Raw genomic sequence first — 23966 nt, forward strand, 5'->3', positions numbered from 1 at the left:
AGCAGTCCGTGGGTTTTCTCCCGCACCCTCGGCGGCGGTGGCGGCTGCAGAGTCCCGGGGCAGCCCCGGAGGAGCCGGCAATGCCTCCCGTGCCAGGGGAAGGGTGTCGGGGCAGACGGGGCCATTGCCCGGTGGTGGCAGGGCAGCGCCTGCACATCCCTCCAGGTGCGGGGTCACTGCCCGCTGACGAGGTTCGTTAATTAGCTCCTCTTCCAGGCTCTGCAGGCAGCGCTCCTCTTCTTCGGGTCCTGCAACATCCCCGGCGTTTTCCCACAAAAGAACACTAGAAAAGGGTGCCAGTGTTCCATAGCACGAAATGCACTCTCCTCCTCCCTGTTAGAGATCCAGGAGACAGGTAACGATGCCGCAATCCCCAAAAACGCTCCAGTTTACTGCCCCCACAGATGACCCAGCGTTTCCTTCTGCTGCTAGGACCATCCCTCCTAGAAGTGCGGTGTTGCAATCCGTGCCCGCGGACCGGCGGGGCACGGGCAGGATGCGGGCAGCTGCGTGCCCCGAGGGTGAAGCGGAGCGGAGCTGCGGCCGCGCTCCCACCCCGCGGGACGGTTCCGCCGGTGCATCCACCGGACCGATCGCCAGCTCAAAGTCCGCGCACCGCCCGCGGCCGCGCCGCCCCCGCCCGCTCCGGACCCGGGGCAGGGCTGTGGCCCCGGGAGGGCTGTGGGGTGCCCCAGGGGCCGCGGCCGCTCTCGGCGCCCGTCGCCGCAGCCCGGCCCCGGCGTGGCGGGGCAGGCGGAGGCGTGTCCGTCTCCGCGCCGGTGCCAGCGCCTGGTCCCGCCCGGCGGCGCGCAGCCCCGAGCCCGGCGCGGCGGGGGGCGGCCCGGCCGCACGTCTGCGCGGCGGCGGCGGCGGTCGGGCGGGCGGCTGCGGCTCAGCCGTGCGTGCGGCGGGGCGGGGAGGGCCCGGCTGCTCCAGCCCGCCCCGGCGCGGCGCGGCGCGGGGGAGGCGGCGGCTGCTCCATGCGGCAGCGAGCGGCGCGGCTGCCCGCGGCCGGGGCCGGGGCCGGGCGGAGGCCGGCGGCGCGGAGGATGGGCGCAGCTGCCGCCGCCGCGGAGGGCCGAGCCGCGGGCGCCGCGCTCCCCGCTCTGCCCCGCCGCAGCGCCCGCCGCCGCGGCTGCTCCGCCTGAGCGCGCCCGGCGCGGAGCGGCGCGGAGCCGCATGGCCCTGCCGCCGGCCGCCCCGCGCTAGCGGCACCCGCACCCGGGAGGCGCCGGCCCGGCGGCGGGGCTGCCCGCGCCTCGGCCACGTCCGTCTGTCCATCCGTCCGTCCGTCCAGCGCAGCGCCCGGCGCGCAGGATCCCGCAGCGGGGTGCGGAGCGGCAGCGCTTGGCGAGGATTAACCTGGCGCAGGTACGCGACAAGGTCAGCGCCGGCGGGAGCAGAGCGGGGCGGGCTGCCCGGTGCGGGGCGATGCGGGCGGGCCGATGCGGGCGGGTTGTCCCGCGCCTCCCGCCCCCGCCGCGCGTGTGTGCATGTGCCGCCGCCCGCCCCGGCCGCCGCGCGGGGCCGTTCCCGGGCCGCCGTGCCCGTCCCGGCCGCGGGCAGCTCCGCCGCGGAGCCGCGGTAGGATGCGGGGGGTGAGCGCCGGCTCGGGGCGGAGCGGCGGGCAGCCCGCCTGCCGCCAGCGCCCGCAGCCCGCCGGGGCCCGGCCGCGGCCGCACCCGCAGGGGACGCGCTCCGGCCGCCGCCCGTCCCCGGAGGCACCAGGTAACGCGAGGGGAGTCGCGCCCGGCACATCTGCATTGCACCGCGGTACCGGCCCAGGGGACGGGGCGGGGGGGAGGTGAGGGGCGGCCCGGCCGGTGCCGAACGTCCCGGTCAGGACGACCCCAGGGCGCGGCGGGGGCGCCGGGACGACGCCCTTCCCGGGAGGGCGGCGGCCGCGGGGAGCGCGGAGCGGCGGGGCGGGTGCCCGCGGACGGGCCGGGCCGGGCCGGGCCTGGCCGCGCTGCCGCCGCTGCCCGCGGGACGGCGCCGGCGGCCGCCCGCGCTGAGCTGGGCTGGGCTGGGCTGGGCTGGGGATGCTGCGGGGCCGGAGATGCTGCCAGGCTGCGATGCTGCGGGGCCGCTCGTGCCGCGGCCGCCGCCCCCTCCGCGCCGCGCTGCCGCTGCCGCCGCCGCCCGGTTACCGGCACCGCTGGCGCTGCGGCGCTGCCCGAGCGGGCGGAGGCGCCGCTGTTCGCGGAGCCATCCCGGGGCGCTCTCGCGGGGCGCAGGGCTCTGCCGGAGGGCGCAGGAACCCCGCGACTCCCCCGCCCCGATCCTCCCGCCCCGTCCCACCGCCCCTGGCCGCCGCACGCACCCCGCTCTCCCCGCGGCTCTGTCCCCAGGGCCGCCGCGGTCCCCTGCGTCCCGGGATGCGGTGCGCCCCCCTCTCCTCCGTGCCCTCCGCCCCCTCCGTGGCGAACGGCGCCGTGTGCGGGAGAAGGAATGTAGGACAGAATGGCCCTTCCCCGCCGGAAGGTTCCCGCTGGGGAGATGGCAGAGCAGCGGCGGAGAAGCCGGCGGAGCCTCGCAGCCATGTTGGTGTCGGAGCATCAGCCCCGGCGGCTCCGGGAGCCCGGCTGCCGTGCGGGAACCGGCATGTCTGGGCCAGGTGCACCGGGGAAGCCTCTTCCCGGGCTGGTCCTTCCCAGCATGGGCCGGGGAACACCGACTCTGTGGCTCCTCTGCATCCTGGGACAGCAGCTCTTCCTTTCCTCCCTTCCAGTCTGTTGCATCTCCGGGGCACTCGTTATGTTGTGTGTGTGGAACAGAGGCATGTGTTGGTTCCAGCTGTGGTCATGAACTCGGCCTCAGCAGTCCTGCAGACCAGGGGTGGGACAGCAGGTGCCCCCAGCCAAGCCCAGCCCCGTGCGGCCTTTGGCTGAGTGCCGTGGAGCCGGACAGGCTGGGTGTCCCTGCCCTTGGCCATCGCGCTGTCGTGCTGGTGGTGATGCTCTCCACCCACGCTTCCATTTCGCATGTTCCTGTGTGACACGTGGTGCCAGCTCACTCCTTCTGAGCATCCTCGGGCGAGCCTGCGTGCTCAGGGCTGCTCGAGCCGGCACAGCCGGGCTGGCGAGGCCAGGTGCTGGAATTGAAGCCTGCTTGGCTCCAGCTGTGCCTCTGCAGATGGAAGGTCTGGGCTGGCCTGGCAGCAGCGATCCTGGCCGTGGCTGTGTCCAGGAGCATGGGGCAGTGCTGCCCAGATGGACTGTGTGTGCTGGCTCTGGTCTGTCCAGCTGTGCAGGGCTGCATCCCAGCTGCCTGGGGCTGGGTGCTCGGGGCTGTGTGTGCTGACAAGGGCTCCAAGGGCACCCTGGTCCTGTGTACAGCTGGCCCGTGGGCTCTGGGGTATTCCAGAGTCAGTCCTGGCAGGTAGAGGTGTGCCAGGCCTGGCAATTCTCTGGGAGTCAGGTTTGGTTTTGCACAAGCAGCCGTAGCAGAGACTGAGTGTTCTCAGTGCCCAACACCTTCCCAATCCACGCTGCTAAATATATACTGTACTCAAGGGATTATGCATTTGTTTAAATGCATAATAAATGTGTTTAAATGCGTAAGGCTGGATCATAATGCACACCAGAGCTTGCCAGTTTGGCCTCCAGTTACAAGCCTCTCTAAGATACATCTCCTGGCATATTACCTCATCTTTCTGCTTTCAGAAAGAGCAGTTCTTGGTGTTATCATGGCAGGGCAGTCAGTGGAAGCAAATCCTGGATATGTCAGGTACTGAGTGCAAGTTAAAGCTGAGCTAGTTCTGTTCAGCAGACACTTCCAGGTGCAGGAGGGGGCTTGAGATTGATCCTTTCCACCAAAGACATGCAGATATGGAAGTGGGCTCCAGATTGTCCTATCCCAGTGAGAGCCGGTGGGCTGAGTGCTCGTGTCATCCTTACAGCCACGAGAAGCTGCACTCACTGCAGCTCTGCTCGGGATGGTGCCCCAGGGGCTTGGTTTGAATGTTTCATGCAGGTCTGTTGTCTGGAGAGGTTCCTGTTGGCCACTGAAGGTGTGAGTGGGGCCAGGGGGAGGAGGCTGAGAGGTGCCTCCCAGCCCAGGACCGGGGCTGGCTGGGGATGTGGGAAACCCAAGAAGAGATGTGGCTGAGCAGCATGGCAAGGAAAAACAGATCTTCCTCAATTTTCTGAGAAAGACTGGAGGGGATGCGAAGGCGGGTGCATTGGAAGGATGGCCTTGGCACACTGGGTGCCTGCCTTGGGTAGGTGGAGCAGCATGCCCAGGTGCCTGGAGGGCCTGTCCCTCCTCTGGGGCACGTGGGGTAGTTCAGAGCCTGGAGAGCTAATGGCTTTGCACTGCTGATCGATCTGCCTGTGCTTTCAGATGTGGTGAGGCTGGGTTTTATGGAGCAATCTTTGCATATTCCCTGCACAAGCAGCTGGGCCGAGCGCCGCTCTAATGGCCTCGCTATTAGCGGGCTCAGAACCCGAGCCAGGCTGAAAAGGCTGTGTAAGTGCTGCTCAAGCGTTTTGGGCCAGGCGTATTCCATGCATTAGGGAAGATTTGTACTCTTTGGACCAGACATCACTGAGTGTTGTCTATTTATACGCATCTAAATATATCCTCTGCAGTCTTCAGACTTTTCTAGCTAGTAGTAAAATTACTTTTCAATATCATGCTATTAAACCGTGCTTGCTGACACTATCTGATGAAGTTTGTGCTGGGAGAGGCTTATGTGTGTGTGTTTGTTTTAAATAAAAACTATTCTTGAGGTAGTTACCTAAAATGCTTGGAAACAAAAGCTTATTGTCTGTGTGGCTGGGTAGCAGGGAGAAATGTGGTCAAACAGGAACAGTGCTTGGAAACATCCAAACCTTACCCAAAGTATAAGGTTTTTTTTGCTGAAGAGTGAACCATTCTTTCTAGAAAGTTTGTATCAAATAATCATGCACTTTGCAGCAAAATAGAAACATTTGCTTCAAATTAGTCAGATATACCTTCTGGTAGTCTGGAGTTTGAGATGTCGTTCTGAAAACAGAATGACGAATCTTGAAGTAGGGTAGGTGATGGAATTCCTCTGCAGTGCCCAGATCCAGGCTGGGAGGGTGTTCCCTGCTGCAGGGCTGGGTCTGTGTGCTGGGTGCAGATCTCTGGAGCTGCTGTGGCTCTCGGTGGGCTCCTGAGGAGGGGTGCAGACCTCGGCTGTGTCCCCCATAGCCCATGGGCTGGCTGGCTGGGTGCTGGGGACAAACATGGCTGGCTGATGCCTGCATCCCAGCATGGAACAGTGATGGCCATCCTTTTGTTTTCTGTGGCAGCTCTTGCTGTCGGTTCTCTGAGAGCTAAGAGGCTGCAGAGGAAGGGAAGGGGGTTGGTATTCACAGGGGAGTGGGTGAGGTGAGGAAAGGAGAAGGCAGGGCTCTTGGAGAGGGCCCTGGCCCTGAGCCCCTGGAGCCAAAGACAGGTGCTGGTCCCTGGGCCACCCCAGGTCCCTTGGCTGGGGCTCTGGGCTCCACGAGCCAGAGGTCTGTGCTGTGGTGACACGCTGTGGTGCCAGGAGCTGTGTCCTGCCCTGTGGGCATAGGTTGGTGTGAGGATGACTGAGGTGTCCGAGGGCTCCCTGCCCATGTGCCCCATCCCACGTGGCTCGCTGGCCACTGGGGCACAGGCTGGGCACACCATGAATGCTGCCTGAGGTGTTTGAGGGCTGTGTGCCCCATCCCACCTGGCCACTGGGGCACAGGCTGGGCACCCCATGAACGCTCCCTGAGGTGTCCAAGGGCTCCCTGCCCATGTGCCCCATCCCACTCGGCCACTGGGGCACAGGCTGGGCACACCATGCCCTGAGCTGGGCAGCATGTCTCCATGGGATAAATGGCTGTACAAGTCCTGTTTGTTTCGAGCAGGCTGGATGATGCAGAAGGTGGTTTGTCAAAAGGCTAACTGAGGCAGTGATGGCAGCCTTGGTGGGTGCCTCTAATTGTGTGGCACGTGACCTCAGAGTACTTGAGCCAGTTCCCAATGCTGCAGAGCTCGTGTCCAATGCTGTGGTTTTGAGTTTGCTCTTGTAGATGAAGCTTCTCCCCAGGAACTGTCTCATGGCAAAACATTTCCATGAAAACATATGATTAGGTAGCTTTGCTTTAAAGTGGAATATCTTTTTTCCCTTGAAGTTTTTATTTAGGCTTTTCTGTCAAGATCGTGTTGGAATTCTTTTGGATTGCAGACAGATAAAACTCTTCAGTTTTTGTGGCCTCAGCATTGTTTCATTGCCAGAGAGCTGATATTCCCTGCGTATTTATTCCCAATTATTTATGCTTCCTGGTCTCTGTAGTTGGCCATGGGGGATGGAGAAGCAGGAGCCCACCACAGTGAGCTGTGACAGCTGAGTCCTGCAGCAGGACTCACCAGCTGTGGGACAGCAGTGTACAAGGAAAGCACAAACAAAGAGGAAAAGGCAAGGTGGAGAAAGCCACACTGAGAGGAATGCCCAGGATGTGTTCGTAGTCCCCTGGTGCTGCTGCTCCTGGGATTGGGATGGGATTGCCTTAGCAGTGCTGGGCAGTCATGCAGAGACGTTCTGCTGCTCATGGCTGAGGTGCTAGTTCTCTGTGCTTAAGCCAGGCTTAAGAGTTTGCCTGCCATGTGAAATGCCCAGCACAGGGAGGCAGGTGCCATTAACACAGGCAGGTGCTGTGGGTACAGGCAGGAATCACTGGCACAGGCAGGTGCTGTTGGGCACAGGCGGTCAGGTATCACTGGCACAGCAGGCAGGTGCCACTCGCACAGCAGGCAGGTGCCATGGACACAGGCAGGCAGGTGACACTGGCAGGTGCCGCCGGCAGCGCTGCTGGGCCGCGGGAGCTGTGCTGTCGTTGCCGTGCTCTGCACCGCGCTGTGCCAGCCCTGATGTAAGGCTCCCTGAGAGGGCCCGTGGGAGCGGGTGTGAGTAAGGCGAGCGGGATGTGTCGCCCTGTGAGCCGTGAGTCAGTGCTGCTGCTGCCGGTACGGGCTGTTTCAGTGACAGGAGCCTGTGCTGCTGGCGGTGCTGCATGAGCCGCTGCTGCTGCTGGTACTGCTGGTGATGCTGCTGCTGGTGGTGCTGCTGCTGGTGGTGCTGCTGCTGGTGCTGCCAGAGCTGGGCACTGCCGTGGGCAGGCTGGGCAGGCTGGGTGTCACTGGGCCGTGGGCAGCTTTGGTGTCACTGTGCCGTGGGCAGGCTGGGTGTCACTGTGCCGTGGGCAGGCTGGGTGTCACTGTGCCGTGGGCAGCTTTGGTGTCACTGTGCCGTGGGCAGGCTGGGTGTCACTGTGCCGTGGGCAGCTTTGGTGTCACTGTGCCGTGGGCAGCTGGGTGTCTCACTGTGCATGTGTGGCAGCTTTGGTGTCACTGTGCCATGGGCAGGCTGGGTGTCACTGTGCTGTGGGCTGAGCTAGCTTGGTGTCACTGTGCCATGGGCAGGCTGGGTGTCACTGTGCCGTGGGCAGGCTGGGTGTCACTGTGCCGTGGGCAGGCTGGGTGTCACTGTGCCGTGGGCAGGCTGGGTGTCACTGTGCCATGGGCAGGCTGGGTGTCACTGTGCTGTGGGCAGGCTGGGCATGCTGATTGTCACTGTGCCGTCGGCAGCCTGGGTGTCACTGTGCCATGGGCAGCTTTGGTGTCACTGTGCCGTGGGCAGGCTGGGTGTCACTGTGCTGTGGGCAGCCTGGGTGTCACTGTGCCGTGGGCAGGCTGGGTGTCACTGTGCTGTGGGCAGGCTGGGTGTCACTGTGCCGTGGGCAGCTTTAGTGTCACTGTGCCGTGGGCAGCTTTGCTGTGCACTGTCCTTGAGTCAGCTGTGTCATCTGTGCCGTGCAGGACGCGCCTGGGGCGTCACTGCAGTTCATGGGCGCTGCCTTTGTGTGTACTGTGGCGCTTGGGCGGGTCTGGTGTCACAGGGGGGCAGCGGGGGGTCTGCACAGTGCTGGGCAGGCATTTGGTGTGCAACTGGCCTGGGCAGGATTTTACTGTGCTGTGGGCAGCTTTAGTGTCACTGTGCCGTGGGCAGCTTTGCTGTGCTCGTGGCTCCTCCTGACGTCAGCCTCGTGTCTCATCTCTGCCAGTGCCCAGCTGCAGTGACGCTGCTCTTGGGGACCAGGCTCCAAACTGCAGTTCCCTAGAAGTGACTGCTGCCTTCCTGTGTCTGAGCCTCAGCTTTGGCTGCCTCTGGGGACAGTCTGCTGTGTCACAGGGGGGCAGGGGCAGGGAGGCCTCTGCACACCAACAGTACCCTGGGCAGAAGAGCACCGTGGCCCTGAATGCAACGCCTGAGCCTGGGCAAGCTGACTAGACAGCTGAGCATCTTTCAGCTGTGGTGTAAAGAACCAGGATAACAGCACAGCCCCCAGTGTAGGCTCCAGTGCTGTCCTAGCAGGTCCTGTGCAGGGGTCCTTGACCTGGCTGTGATGGGTTAAAGATGTGCTGCAAGTGCCTCCAGGTGACCACCTGTCCTCATAGTGTGGGTGTGGTAACGTTCAGGCCCCATATGCTGTGCTGAGGACCAGGGGTGGGGATGAACATGGGGACAATCAGCCACCCTGGTGACATGTGGCCTCAGAGGCTCAGCCAGCACAGCGCCTGCATGGGGACTCCTTTGTGGGCTAGTTGTCGCTTGCTGCCCTGGCGTGTTGGGCCACTGAAAACAGATGTGTCCTTGTCCCCAAGTACATGGCAAGGATTGCATTTAGTGACTGGGGGGTGCAGCCTCCCTTCTAATACTCCATGTTCTTGCACAGAGCCCCCTGCTAATCTGCAGCTGGGTCCTGCAGGTGTCCCAATGCACCCCCTCTCTGCATTCCCCTTTTGGTGATCTGTGAGGATCCCTCCATCTGGTGTCCTGATGTGGCTGAAATGAGAGTTGCCTCCCAAGGGCTGGCATTCCTGTTGTGTTCATTATTGCCCTGAGCTCGCCACACCTAGCATGGGTTATTTAAGAAGCATTCTGCAAACATGCAGCTTCTGTGGATGGAAGCAATGCCCTGTCCTTGCCTGCCCTAGAAGGGAAACATGATAAATGCCATGGAAAAAGGCATGGTAGGTCAGGGTGGGTAGTGGCAGCTGCTGTTACTGCCAGATGAGGACTGTGTTGATTTCCAAGGGAACAGATGAGGACAGTGGTGTTTAAATGAGCATTGTGCTGGTATCCAGGTGGGTGCCAGCTGAGCTGCCCAGGTGAGTGCTCTGGGATTGTGGCACTGTGTGCCCCAGCAGCTCTGTTCAGCCCTGCCACGCTCCACCAGCTCTGCCAGGGCCTCCCGTGGTGTCCCCAACAGGCACAAAGGGCTCACTGAGTGAGCTTCATTTCTTCTAAGGAGCATTAAAGAAGCCAATCAATGTACAGAGCCTGTGACTGCACTTAAATTCCATCTGGAAAGTTATAACAATAAATAAAGAACAGTAACGAGGAGTGAAATTGTCTGGCCAGAAGGATGCGAGACTTGGAATGCTGGGGAGAGGCTGGACTTGCTCCTTGCCATCTGGAATTTGGGTTTAGGTGTTAATAAGGTATCCAAATGGTTCCCCAATGGTCAGTAATGCATCCCTGGTTTGTACTGGGGATGTGAGGAGACGTGAAGGCTAAAGGAGGAGAGTGAAGGACAGCAGTGTTACAGATCAGAGGGATCATTCCTTCTCCAGGGGCACCACACAGTGTTCCTGTGATGCCAAGCACAGAAAATCTAACCCAGGAATCTGGGGAGCAGCACACACATCTGGCAATCTGGGTGTCCCTGTGGGGACAGGATAGAGCATGTGGGTCCCAGCTGCGCTGCGTGCCCCATGCTCGGTGCCCTCCATGCTGCTGGTGTGGCCAAGAGTGCTGTGTCTCTGTGCCCTCCCCTGTGGCAATCCAGCATGTGTCTGTGCCCTGTTCCATCCTTGTGTTCCATCCTTGCCCTCAGCATGGCCAGCAGTGCCTGCTGGAGCAGCAGAGATGGTGGTTTGGGTGCTGGAGTGGATTTTGCACAGCAGAGGCTTGGTCCTGAGCTGGGCTGTGTGTGCGTGGGGCATCATGGAGCAGATACCTGCCTCCACCAGAGTGTGGTTTCCCTCTGCCAAGGCTTTTGAAGTGTGCTGACTTTCACAGATATATGGTTCTGGTTTACATCTGCAGCAGCAAGTTGTGTGAGGCAGTGGAAGGGGATTTCTAGGGTGGGAGGATGGATGAGGAGCTGCCACATCCCCTCCTTGTGTGTCAGGGCGCTCAGGTGGGACCGTGTGGGCAAGGCCCGGTGAATGGATGGGGGCTGGAGGCACTGGGGGAGCTGCAGTGCTCCCCTGCCCACGATGCTGTGCCTGGAAGGGGCACTGGTGTGGTCACCCTGCCCTGCACACCAGGATGGGCAGCAGGGCTGGGGGCTGGAAGGACAGGATCTGACTGCCAGCTGCTGCTGCTGGTGATGGTGGTGGTGCTGCTGGTGGTGGTGCTGGTGGCAGCTCCACAGCCTCAGGAGCAGTGCTGGGGCTGCTGCCTGTGGAGAGAGCAGAGTGCTGGCTCAGCTCCCTGCCCAGCTCAGCCCAGAGCCGACTGCTGGCATATGACACTCGTTATCTCTGCAGCTCAGAAACGCAGTGCTCAGGGCATCCTGATGGATTTGTGACACTTCCCATGGGACTCTGTGCTCATAAACCAATTAAAGGATTACATCCTTGTAATGTGGAGAGTGTTCTTTGTTTATTAAGTAATGCAGGTATAATTCAATTAGTGACAGGCTGACCTGCTGATGTCAGATGTGGGTGCCAGGCAGGTTGGCCTCAAGCTCTGCCCCCCCAGATGGGAGCAGCAGGAGCTCAGGGGAGCAGCTGCCCCTCCTATAGCTCCCTGTGCCCAGCATGGAACCATGGGAGTTTGTTATGGCTTTTGCTGACCTGTTTCCTTTACAGAGTCACAGAATCCCAGAATTGTTTGGGTTGGAAGGGACCTTATGGCTCATTCCACCCCCTGCCATGGCAGGGACACCTTCCACTGGCCCAGGCTGCTCCAAGGCCACTCCAGCCTAGTCTGGGGCACTGCCAGGGATCCAGGGGCAGCCACACCTGTGCCAGGGCCTGCCCACCCTCAGAGGGAGGAAGTTCTTCCATAGAAATGAAACGGTTTATTATTATGAATGGTTTCAGGCTGGGCTGAGTATATACTGTTTGTCGTGGCTCAGAAAGACCTGTGTCACCAAACGGTGTCCAGGGCACAGCCCGTGTCCCTGTGCCTCCCTCTGGGTGGCTGTGGGTAGCTGCAGTGCCCTCCCTGGCCCCAGCTCAGGCTCTGCCATGTGCTGCTCCCTGTTCCTGCAGCAGCCTGGGCTGCATGAGCGCCTCGGGGTGCAGGGGTGAAGTGTCTGCTCCTCTGCTGAGGTGCTCAGTGCTGAGGGTCCTGTCCCCAGGGAGATCCCTCTGCTCTGGGCCTTGTGAGATCCTTGGTGCAGAGGGTCCTGTCCCAAGGGAGATCCCTGTGCCCTGGGCCCTGTGAGGCCCTCAGTGCAGAGAATCCTGTCCCCATGGAGATCCTTCTGCTTTGGGCCTTGTGAGGTCCCCAGTGCAGAGTCCTGTCCCCTCAAGGAGATCCCTGTGCTCCTCTGGTCAGGGCCTGTGCCCAGGGAGATCCTGTGCTCTGGGCCCTGTGAGGCCCTCAGTGCAGAGTCCTGTCCCCAGGGAGATCCTGTGCTCTGTTCCTCTGGGGCAGGCCGAGGGCTCCAGGTGTTTTTCCTCCTGGAAAGGAGAGGTCAGGGCTGCTGGGTGGCTCGTGGTGCCTTGGCACTGGCTGGGCACCTGTCTGCCAGGAGAGATGGGCAGGAACAGAAGTGTAACACACCCTGTACAGCAGTGCAGGAGTGACTCTGGGGTAGAACAGGACTGATTCTGCAGATTTGGAGAATAAATTACAGTTCACATCTCAGTAAGGGGTGGTTTGCCCCTAGGTGAGAGACAGTGGAACTCGGACAGCACACCACCAGTGTGGCTGGGAACAACTGGGTGCAAGAGGTGTTCCAGACAGCCAGACCTTTCCAGAAAGATCAGTATGTTTCAGTGTCCTGAATAATAAATGCTGCTCAGAAGCCTGCTCTGGTTTTCCATGCAATCTTATGACAGAATTGCACTTAGTTTGCTGCACATATCAAGCAAAACTTTAAGTGTTGAATGCAGATATAATGTGGCAAAGGAGGATCTGCACATGTGTGAGCTAATAGAGGCACAAAAGCAGCTCGTGTAGCCTGGCACTGCTGGAGGAAAATAAGCACCTGACAGCAGAATTATCTCTGAGGACCACAGACTGACTTGTAAACTGTGGAATAAATTGCTCTTATTTTGTAGCATTTATGTGCTCAGCTGCACTTCACAGGGTTTTGCCTGTCTGGCAATTCCTGTTTGTCAGGTGGAAGCCCTGGGCTGCTGGGGGCTGGCCGCTAGTGAGCTCTGAGCTGGGCAGAGGGCACAGCCTGGCAGTGAACGCCTTCCCTGGCACAAGGTGCCAGGTGGAGGGGCCAGGAGGGTGACCTTGGCAGAGGGGCTGAGGGTGTGCAGAGGGGGAGCTGTCCTGGCCCCCTCTCCCTTGCAGGGCAGTGGCAGCCCCAGCCCTGGGCAGAGGGTTCCTGCCCTCGTGGGCAGTGGCACTGAGGGTTCCTGCCCTTGTGGGCAGTGGCACTGAGGGTTCCTGCCCTCGTGGGCAGTGGCACTGAGGGTTCCTGCCCTCGTGGGCAGTGGCACTGAGGGTTCCTGCCCTTGTGGGCGGTGGCACTGAGGGGTCCTGCCCTCCTGGGCAGTGGCACTGAGGTGGCACAGGCTGCCTGAAGCACGGTGCTGCTCCAGGGGCTGCCCCTGCCTGTCTGTGACACTGTGGGACCTCTCAGGTGCTGCTTCCATCACTGCAGCTCCAGCAGCTCCTTCCAGTCCTTCCGAAATGACAAGATGTGAATTGCTGCTCTTGGGGACGGCAGTGGCAGCTCAGGATTCCTGTGCCCAGTGCCAGGCTGGCAGCTCTGTGTGCCCAGTGCCAGGCTGGCAGCTCTCTGTGCCCAGTGCCAGGCTGGCAGCTCCCTGTGCTCATTCCCAGGCTGGCAGCTCCCTGTGCCCAGTGCCAGGCTGGCAGCTCCCCTTGCCCAGTGCCAGGCTGGCAGCTCCATGTGCCCAGCGCCAGGCAATGCAGTGGTGCTGGGCTGCCTACATGACCCGTGCAGTGGTGCTGGGGCTGTGGGCAGGAGAAGGAAGGCTGTAGTGCTGGGTGGGCACAGTGCTGGGGACAATGTGCTCCTGTGTCCCTGTCCTGCCCATGCTGGGCATGGAATGAGTCCTGCAGGAAGCTCTGTTTGTTGGACTGATGCCAGGAAGATTGTTTGCCTTTTCTTTTCTATACCTTTTCTGTGACTTTTACATACCCTCAGTATTCTTAGCATGCATGCTTGTAAGTCCTTAAATCTGATAACTTGGCATAGTCCTGGTATTCTGTTAGGCCAGGAGACCAAACATTCTAAAGGTCTCCTAGTAAACCTTACATTGTCTTGGGAAACCAAGTTCCCCTCCAGAACACGTCCTGTGAATTGGAGATCTGGCCCATCCAGGGGAGAATTCCACAGATGGAAGAATGTCAGGCCATTCATCCAGGCCTCCCACTGGGGCATCCTTGCTAGATATGCTCATTTGTGAGGTCTGTAAATGGCATATGTGACCCATGGTGTGTGTGCATTGTGATGTGTTCCACCTTGGTGCAGTGGTGCACCAGTAAGGGTCCTCATTAAAATACTGAGGTGAAAACCCCTTATCCCTTAGCTGTATGTGCTCTCAAATGTGTAAAACCAGGGAGAGGCATCAGGGCCTCATGGCTGGTGTCAGTGCCCGTGTCACACAGCGGGTTTGTCGCACTCTGTCAGTGTCCCCAGGGTTATCACACGGCACAGGGCTGGTGCCTGGAGCCTCTGCTCTGCCTGTGGGCTGGGCTGCTGTCTGTCACCCTAGGTTATGGGGACACCAGCCTTCCAAACAGCATCACTTGGCTGTGCAAAACCTCTGTCTCAGTATAACTCCAGCTGTGCCCTGGTGGTGTGTGTGTGTGTGCAGTGCCCAGGTGTGGTGAGGAGATGGCAGAAGTGGCTCTGACACTGGGGAGCACTTACATGAGCACAGCTGTGTCTCACTCAGGTTGTGTGGGGGACAGGCTGCCTGGGAGTGAGATCCTGCTGCAGGAGATCTCTGGGAGACCCTGTCTGGGAGATCTGGGAATTGCTTTGTTTCCTTCTGTGTGAGTTTAACTGGTGGCACATTCCCTAGTTACCATGGGTGAGGCCCTGGGGCATTGCCCTGTCCGTTCCCAGCTGTCCTGAGCTGTGACAGGCTGTGGACAGAGCTGCTGCATGGGAACCTAGTGTCCCCATGTCACCCCTCAGTGCCAGAGCAGCAGAGGAGGAGCTGCTCTTGTGCCTGGCACTACCCCAGGCTGTGACCGTGTTCACAGGGGTTCTTGGATGAGGGAAGAGACGAGGATCTGACTCCATGTTTCAGAAGGTTTGATTTATTATTTTATTATATATATTACATTAAAACTATACTAAAAGAATAGAAGAAAGAATTTCATCAGAAGGCTGGCTAAGAATAGAATAAGAAGGAATGATAACAAAGGTTTGTGGATCAGCTCTCTGTCCGATCCAGCTGACTGTGATTGGCCATTAATTAGAAACAGCCACATGAGACCAATCACAGATGCACCTGTTGCATCCCACAGCAGCAGATAACCATTGTTTACATTTTATTCCTGAGGCCTCCCAGATTCTCAGGAGGAAAAATCCTAAGGAAAGGATTTTCCATAAGAAGATGTCTGTGACACACAGTCCTGTGCATGGGAGCTGTGTAAGGTCACTGTGCCCACAGAACCAGCAGTGCTGGAGCTGCTGACTGATGGAAGGGCTTGGAAACGAGCCAGTGCTGTGAGCAGGGTTGGAAGTGCTGCCCAGGGCATCATTCTGCTCTACTCTGTCCCCTTGCTGGGACACTGAAGTAATTGAGTTTTCTCCAGCTCCCCCACCTCATTCTTAATTACAAGAGTGAACGAGAGGGCCAGACAGCAAACGAGATAGGCAAGGGAGAGCTTAGACAGCAAAGCTGAGAATGAAAAAAAAAGTTATGGATTCCTTAAAGTAAGATTTTTTTTTCCAATGAAAGGTTTTCTTATTAAAAGAGATTCAATTGGCATCAGATCTTTGCAGCAGAAAGTAAGTGCATGCAAAAGAATTTATGTATCTGAAGAATCTCCAGTGCAGCAGGAAGGGCATGATGCCTTTGCTTTTCTGTTGCTTTCTTTAGTATAAGAAAACTTGAATTAAAAAAAATGGTGAAACACTTTAAAAAGCCAATCAAGAGCAGCACAACTGTTGAAATGTTGGCAGAAGGCTGTGGTACTTGTCTGGCACTGGGATCTGCTAGGAAATCCCCTCACACTGTGCAGGACCTGCCCCTGTCCCTCTGCTGTCACCTGTCCCCCTCTCAATGTTTGAGCATCCATGTTTGAACTCAAACCTCTGGGTGCTTCCTGAGCTGTGACTGAGGGGCAGCTGCTCCTGTGTCAGCAAACCACCAGCACACAGTGAGGAAAGCTTCTCTGCTAACAATGGCATGTTTGGAATGCAAAGTGCCCTCCTCAGAGGGTTTCCCAGCTAATGATGTTCCCTGTACTTGGGGCAGGTTTTGGCGTGGCCTGCCCGGGTGGGGCTCGGTGGGTCCCGGGGGTGAGTGGTGCTGAGCCAGGCACCCCGAGCCTGCCTGGTTCCCTTTGTCACTGCAGGCACTGCTGGTGGCGCTGAGCCCCTCAGCCTGGGGATTGGGGCTCTCCAGAAATAATTCTAAGGAGGAAGATGGATTCTTGATCCGTTCAGAGTGAAACAAAAGTTAAAAACTCCCAGCGGCGTTCTCTCCATCATCTCTGTGTTTGCCTCTCACTTTCTCTCATCTCCTTGTGCAAACCCAAGGAGTGTCTGAGCAGCAGGAGTGCCTGGATGGTGTTTGGGTTCTCTGTGTCCCCTCTGTCCCCTCTTCCCCCTGTTTGTCCCTTCCTGCCAGCCCAGCTGAGGTCAGGGGCTGGGCTGGGCCAGAGACAGGTCACACAGACATAGACATGCTCCTGTGCCACGGAGCTGGGAGAGGAGTGTGGGAATCTGAAATGCAGAGAGCTCCCAGAACTCTGGGGCTGTCAGCCAAAACTGAGAATGGAACCCAGGATTTGATCTGAGCCCTTGGGAAAGGCTCCCAAACTGAGGTGCTGTATGGTATTTTCTGAGGACCCCCACTGAAGAAAGGAAATGATGGATCTGACTCCATGTTCTTGGAAGGCTTATATTATATTATATTACATTACATTACATTACATTACGTTACATTACATCATATCATATCACATCATATCATATCATATCATATCATATCATATCATATCATATCACATTATGCTATACTAAAGAATAGAGAAAGGATACAGACAGAGGGCTAAAAAGATACTAAAGAAAAACTCCTGACTTCTTCCAGAGTCCCGACACAGCCTGACTGTGATTGGTCATTAAGTCAAAACAATGAAACAATCACCTGTTGGATGAACAATCTCCAAACACATTCCAGAGCAGCAAACACAGGAGAAGCAAATCAGATAATTATTGTTTTCCTTTGCTCTGAGGCTTCCAGCTTCCCAGGAGAAAATCCTGGGCAAAGAGGATTTTCATGTGACAGTGACAGTGCTGGAAGTGAGAATGTGGATTTATGGTTTAAAGCAGAGACACACTGAGCTAAGTAAATGAAAGTTTAGAGTTTTAGAGTTTAAGATATAAAAATAAAAGTAGTTCCAGAGGTAAACAAGGAGTTTAGAATGCAGTACTGTTGTTTGTGTGCCATAACTTGAGTGGCTAAGAAAGCTCACACTGTAGCATGGGTCCATAAGACAAAATATTTAAGGATTGGGTCAAAACCATAAATATCCTTGTTGGCAGTGTTTTTTTGTCAATAACTCATTAAAAAGTCTTGTAACTAAGACTCTTGTGACCTTCTGAGCCATGCATTGAAGATGTGAGCTGAACTCACCCTTCCTGTCTGTGTAGAAGATAAGAAAATAAACCAAAACTAAACCACATCATCCAAACCAACTCAGAGGTCCTGTCTCTAACTTAATCAGAACTCCCCACAAGTGAATTATCCCAGATGAGGAGCAGTGATGAATTTTTAAAGAGGACATTGTGCGGAGGGCAAAGTGTCTCTCTCTCTCTGTTTTGATTTCTGGGCATAATTTGAAGATAACTCAATTAGCTGCAGTAAAGTCATGCTGATTTACTCGAGGTAAGAGTTTGAGGTTCCTTGTTTTGTTTCTACAAGCATTTCCCTGCACAATGCTGCTCTGCCTCCTCTTGTGAGAGGGAAACTGTGTAATTCTCCTGATATTAATTAAGATAAGAGACAATTATGCCAAAACATATTAAAAGGGAAATAAATAAGTGTAAAACATGCCCAAGCTCCAGATGGCAGTGCCTGGCCTGGCAGCCCAGCAGGGGCCTCTGTGGGAGCAGCTGTGGGGCTGAGGGGGGTCTGGCTGTGGTGCCACTTGGATCCACCTGGGCTTGGTTTGCCTTTGGAAATGTGATGTTTGGGGAAGGCTCTCACAGGGGGGCATGCAGGGCACAGCTGTGCTGGGGCACCATGAGCTGAACTGGGTCTGGCTCACATAGGAGGCACACAGGGCACAGCTGTGCTGGGGCACCATGAACTGAGGTGGGTCTGAGGTGGGTCTGGTCACACAGGAGGGCATGCAGGGCAGCTGTGCTGGGGCACCATGAGCTGGAGGGGGTCTATGCATGCCCAGGTGGGGCACCCCATGGGCTCCATCTCCTTGTGGTGGGAGCGCTGGGGGTGAGTGAGGAGATGCTGTGTGCTAGAGCTGTGTGCTGTGTGACAGTTCTGAGTGCTGGAGCTGTGTGCTGTGTGACAAAGCTGTGCTCTGGAGCTGTGTGCTGGAGCTGTGTCCTCTGTGCTGGAGCTGTGTGCTGTGTGCTAGAGCTTTGTGCTGTGCTCTGGAGCCGGGTTCTGGAGCTGTGTGCCAGTTCTGAGTGCCAGACCTGTGCTCTGGAGCTGTGTGCTGATCCTGTGCTCTGTGCCAGTGTTGTGTGCTGATCCCATGTGCTGTCTCTGGAGCTATGTGACCGTTCTGAGTACTGGAGCTGTGTGCTGATCCTGTGCTCTGGAGCTGTGTGCTGTGTGCTGACCCTGTGTGCTGTCCCTGGAGCTGTGTGTTGATCCTGTGTGCTGATCCTGTGCTGACCCTGTGCCAGTGCTGCCCCCAATGCTCAGAGCAGGGCTCCTGCTGCTGCCTTGCTGTGCTGGTGCTGGGCAGGGCAGCCCAAGGGCAGGGGGAAGGTGCTGACCTTGCAGGCTCCATCCCAAGCTCCATTCCCGGCCAGAAGGGCTGGAGGAGGCAGTGCTGGAGCTGGCAGCGCCCAGGGTGAGCTGCAGTGCTGGGTTCCCTTTTGCTGAAGGGTGAAGGGTTCTGGTGTCCCACATGGGCACACTGCAGGCTGCTGGGCAGCCCTGGCCAGTGCTGCCTGCACCTGGTGGGTGTAGCTCTGAGCTGCCTCTTGAGCTGGTTCAGAGCAGAGCGCTGTTCCTGAGAGCCATGGGGAGGGGGTTTGGGAGTGTCAGTGTGGGAAAAGGTCATCAGGACCTTCCAAGATCCAAGGCCATGGCTGGAATGCCAGATGAAGGCTCCTCCAGCAGGGCTGCAGGCTTGCAGCACGATGGGCAGAGCCTGGCGTGGTCCTGAGCAGCTCCTGCACAGCTGGCCACAGCTGGATTGGGTGTGAACAGCGCACCTGCAGCCCTTGTGAGGCATTGCTGCAGGACCAGCCCCAGCTGTGCAGCTGGATTGTTTGGGCTGTGGGTGGCCATCTGTTGGCACCCGATCCTTGAGCTTTGTGGAATTCTTGCCATAGCAGCACGATTGATCACATTTTGAAGCAGCAATTAAAATCTAAATTTCTTTGCCAAAGCCTTAAGTATGTCTCTTATCTGAAATGCTCAGACTCTTTGCTGAGTGAAGAACATTAGGACCAAGAGACCCATTAAATTTTCTGGCACAGACAAAGGAGATAAATCCTGCAAACTGATGGGATCGCATGTGGCAGATCTGATGGTGTCTGCTTCATGCACTGAGATGTAGAGGAGGAAAATTACCTTTCAGAATAATTTCTCAGGGCTAGAAGTTTTGGAAGTGGCTGTCTTTTCTTTTTCCAGAAATCTGTGTAAAGTGGTTTGATCTTGTCCAGCTGAAGGGAAACCTGTTTTATTTGCTTATGTCACTTTTTCTGTTCGACAAGGTGTTGGGAGCAGAGGAAAGGACACAGTGCCACTGTGTCAGCCCTGGCCTGAGCAGTTCACACCATCTCTGCCCAGCTGTTCACAGGCTTTTCACAGCTGTCATTCTGATGTAGGTGAGGTCACAGACAGTCCTGGTCCAGCTTCTCCTGGTGGCAGTGATGCTGTGCCCCACTAATCCATGCAAGTCTGGGATCTGTGGTTCATTGATGGGAGTAGCTCAGCTCTGAGCCGTGCTCTCTGGCCAGAGCTTCCATCCCAACAGCTGCAAACACCAGTGCCAGCATTGCCCCAGAGGCCCTGACTGCAGGCCTTAGCAATGTGAGGTGACAGGGGGTGGAGAAGTGGCCAATTTACAGATGAAATAATGAGGCACGTGCTCGTTAGTGTCCTGCTGGCACCTTGTTCAAAGCTGTGGGTGGGGAGCACCTGCAGGGGTCTGCAGGGGCCAAGTTTCTGCTGCAGCTGCCCTTTGACCACCCTCTCATGCCCACATCCTGCCAGACACTGAATTACAGAACCGTCGGGGCTGCAGGAGCTTCCCAAGAGCCTCGAGTCATGTCCCGGTCCAGAGCCCTGAGTGCCAACCCCAGGAACGCCTGGGACTCCTCCAGGGATGGGCACTCCCTGCCTCCCTGGGCCCCCTGTCAGTGGCTGACAACCCCTTCCATGAAGAAATTCCTCCTATGCCCAAGGGTTTAATTCTTTGCTCCACTGCCCAGAAATGCATCTGCACACCGAGGGTCTCTTTTGTGCCTAAATATCTGTATTCTGAGATTGGTGGGAGTTTTGTAATAAACACATTCAGTATCCTTAGGTCAGGTACCAGGAGCAGGAGGAGAACTACACCCGAGATACAAACACACGCCCGTTAAGGGCTGCACCTCACAAGGCAAAGCAGGAAATACTTTGGGGTGATACAAAAGTTTTCTGTGATTATTTCTGCTTGCCATTTGCAAAGGAGTAGCGAAGTGCAGACTCATGGCAGCTGTTTTCTACTGCTGCAGGAGCTAAGAAAAAGGTTAAAAAGTGGCAGTTTAAGTAAGGCAGTTTAAAAGTGGCAGAGCTGGATAACTGGTACCCAGGAGTATTAAAATAATTGGCCGAGGAGCTCCCTGAGACAGTAATGGTTTATTTTTAACAAATCCTGAAATGCTGAAGATGAACCAGAGGCATGGGAAAAGGCTAATGAAAATTGATAGAAAAATTAAATATGATTTAGTCTAGGGGGAATTGTGCCATCTGCTCCTCCTGGGCTGGATCCCTGTGCCACTCTCCTCCCTCACTGTTTGCACCACTGGCTCTTCCTGCATTCCTGGACAATAAAGCAGGGACATCTCCTGTCCTGCCTGCTGCTGTTGGGTGTTGCTGGGGCAGCACGGCCATGCCAGCCTCTCTCCCAGCCTGTCCTGGCACGTTTGGTGCTGATGCCACCAGAGGCTGTGTGGCAATGCTGCTGCTGGAGCCTGGTTCCATGGCAGTGCCACAGCCCCGGGTGTGCCCAGCCTGGCAGTGCCAGCTGGACAGCTGTGGGGTGTGACTGCGTGATGGGGGCTGACCAGCAAATGAGCAGTTCTGTCCCTGAGTGTGGGGACACCTGTCACTGACATCTTTTATGGAAAATCCTTTCCTTAGGGTTTGTCCTCCTGAGAAGCTGGGAGGCCTCAGGAACAAAATGTAAACAATGGTTATCTGCTGCTGTGGGATGCAACAGGTGCATCTGGGATTGGTCTCATGTGGTTGTTTCTAATTAATGGCCAATCACAGTCAGCTGGCTCGGACTCTCTGTCTGAGCCACAAACCTTTGTGATCATTCTTTGCTATTCTATTCTTAGCTAGCCTTCTGATGAAATCTTTTCTGCTATTCTTTTACTATAGTTTTAATGTAACATATCACATAAAATAATAAATCAAGCCTTCTGAACCATGGAGTCAGATGCCCACTGTTCCCTCATCCAGGAACCCCTGTGAACACGGTCACAGGCACCAGAGCCAGGTGGGTGTTCCTGATCCTGACTCACCAACCCCATCCCAAGGCTGTGCAATTCTTTCACAGGATTCTGAGGTTCTCCCGTCTCCATCCCACCCAGCCCAGCTTTCCCCCCACGTTTCCTGGTACATGGAGGCCTCGTTCCATCTCCAGCTGTGTCTGGGGCTGAGCAGCCCGTGCCTGAGCCTGTGCTGTTCTTGGCCAGGGTCCCTGGGCAGCGCCTGGGCTCCACTTCACCTCCCTTTACTCCTGTCCTCCCCTGACTCTGCTGCTGATCCCAGCTTGCTGTCTGTCCTGCTGCCAGGCTCTGTAATGTTTCCTGCAGCTTGCCATTACTTTCCTCTGTTCTTATTCCCTATATCAGGAAACCATAAATATGTATTTTAGAGCCGTCAGTTTTTTCGAGCGTGTGGAGTGCTGCCTCCTGAAAAATCCCAGCAGCAGATTTTGAGCCAAAGGGAAGATTGCAAAAATAGTTTCTCCCTTATGGCACATTGAAAGTTTCCCTTTTAGGCGAAATTGCCCAACCCTGACAGATGTATCTGAAGTTTTAAAAAATATGAGTCCCAGTATTTCACTTAAACTGTCATTCTTGGTAAAGGAAAATATTCCTTTTGGTATGGCCATTGATTTCCTTTGGATCTAAGTAGGGGCTGAGGTCTGTCGGGTTCCTGCTGCAGCTCTGTGGTCAGTGAGATCTGTGCAGGTGCTGAGCAGCTGTTGCAGGCTGGCTTGTGCTCAGTTTGTGCCCTGAGCTGGAGGGGCTGCCCAGAGCCTGTCCCTGCCTGTGCTGGCTCTGAGCCCCTTCAGCACGGACATGCAGAATGTGCAGGGGGAGAGAGGGGGCTCTGCCCCTCTTTGGTGGGGACTGGAGGCAGCCCCTGCTCCTGCGTCACCGCCAGTGTCCCCAGGGTGCCACAGAGCAGGGCCCTGGGGTAGGGCAGTGCTGCTCCTGCCTGCTGCGTGGCCAGCCCGTGGGGACAGGCTGGGGACAGGGGCTAGCACTGCCACTGTGGGTGCTGGACACAGCCTGTGTGTGCTGGTGGAAGGGCTTGGAATGTTCTCTGGGTCAGGGAGGAGCCTCTGGAGGGGCTCACCTGCGGGGCAGTGTCACCTCATGTCACCCTTGGGGAGCTCCCTGCTGGGGCACAGTGCTCTGGTCACCCTTGGGGAGTCCCTGCTGGGTGCTCTGGTTACTCCTTGGGGTGCTCCCTGCTGGGGCACAGTGCTCTGAACACCCTTGGGGTGCTCTGGTCACCCTTGGGGAGCCGGTCCCTGTGGGGCTACGGTCCCTTGGGTGGCCTCTGGTACCTGGTAGTGCTCCCTGCTTGGGCCCAGGGTGCTCTGGCTGGGCCTTCTGGGGCCTGGTGGGTGCAGTCAGCAGGCTTGGGAGTGGTGTTCTGCTGGGCTCCCTCTCTGGGCTGGTCTCAGCTTTAGCCTCAGTATTTTAAATGTTCCACAGCACGCTAGGGGCCACCCACAGCAGCCAGAGCCTGTCCTGCCAGGCTGCATTGCCTGGCTTTCCAGACGAGATAACTCGGTGGATTAATTAGATAGTGAAGTGCTAATAGCGATTGAAAAGAGATGTGCTTGCTGTGTGCCCCGAGTTTGGATTTATTACTACTACTTTCTGTATGGCCTATTAATTTTTGATGACTTTAGATAAATTGCATTCAGCCTGAAATAAATTAAAATAAGTGCATATAAATCATGTTCTATTCTTGGCTTCTGCAAAACAAATTTCCATTTCATCTCTTGTTGTCCTTCCTTTATTACACGTATCCTGCCGGCGCGTGTCACCCGTTATTGTGATGGAAGTGTTTTATCTCCTTGAGATTCCCGGGGTCTGCCTTTGAAGTGGCAGGGCTGCTGCAGACATGGCACGTCTTAGATCATCTCAGCAGCTAATTTGGCCACATCTGTTTGATTTACCAGTTAACAAGGCAGACCTAAATACTAAATAGGTGTTCTTCCATGAGAGCGATCTACAGTTTGTACCCAGTACTCCTTGACATTAAATTAAACTTTGGAACTCAAAATCCAGCTTGTTTTATGACTCACATCCTCAAGTGATGTTCATGCAAGTGTAGAGACAACCCTAATAAACGCCTGGTTTTAGATAGTGTTTAATTTACTATATGTTTATGTAAGGGTACAGTGACTAAGAACAGAATTGGCTCAGTTAATGCTGTGACGATTGCAGGATATCATTACACAGATAATAAATGTCCATCTGCAGTAAATCATTGTTAGTTTACTTTTCATTTCATTTGGTGGGCTGTGCAGAAGCAAGGCCATGGAAGAAATAAGTTATGTTTACAGTGCTTGATAAAACCTGCGGACTGTTGAGGCTTGGCAATCTGCTTATGGTTAATCCCTGTTTTCTCTGCTGTGTCTTGCTGCAGTGTCACCCTTCACAGAGCTGGTTCCTCTGCTTCTGATTGCCCCCAGTTAAACTGTGTGTGTTTGGTGGGCATGCTGGGTTTGCCCACAGTGCCCTGTGGTTCCTCTGCTTCTGATCCCCTCCAGTTAAACTGTGTGTTTGGTGGGCATGCTGGGTTTGCCCACAGTGCCCTGGCCAGTCCCTGGCTCCCCCTTCACCCTCATCCCTCTCCAGTGCCCACTGGGGAATGAGAGCTTTAAAATGGTGGCATCT

The 23966-nt window shown here is 56.6% G+C and overlaps 1 protein-coding gene across 9 annotated transcripts in view; it reads left to right on the forward strand.

Moving 5' to 3' along the window:
* Positions 1-1175: 1175 nt before the first annotated feature.
* LRFN5 (leucine rich repeat and fibronectin type III domain containing 5) overlaps positions 1176-23966 on the forward strand; it is a 39861-nt gene continuing 17070 nt past the window's right edge. For 7 of the 9 annotated variants that reach the window (XR_010440690.1, XR_010440691.1, XR_010440693.1 and 4 more), the window contains exon 1: positions 1176-1371. The gene's annotated coding sequence lies outside the window, so the exon portion shown is untranslated. Of the gene's footprint in view, positions 1384-1642; positions 1729-23966 lie in introns of those variants that run through there. The other 2 variants (XM_064715991.1, XM_064715992.1) reach the window with 2 other exon arrangements.

Source organism: Zonotrichia leucophrys, chromosome 5, assembly GCF_028769735.1.
Source record: "Zonotrichia leucophrys gambelii isolate GWCS_2022_RI chromosome 5, RI_Zleu_2.0, whole genome shotgun sequence".
Classification (NCBI taxonomy): Eukaryota; Metazoa; Chordata; class Aves; order Passeriformes; family Passerellidae; genus Zonotrichia; species Zonotrichia leucophrys.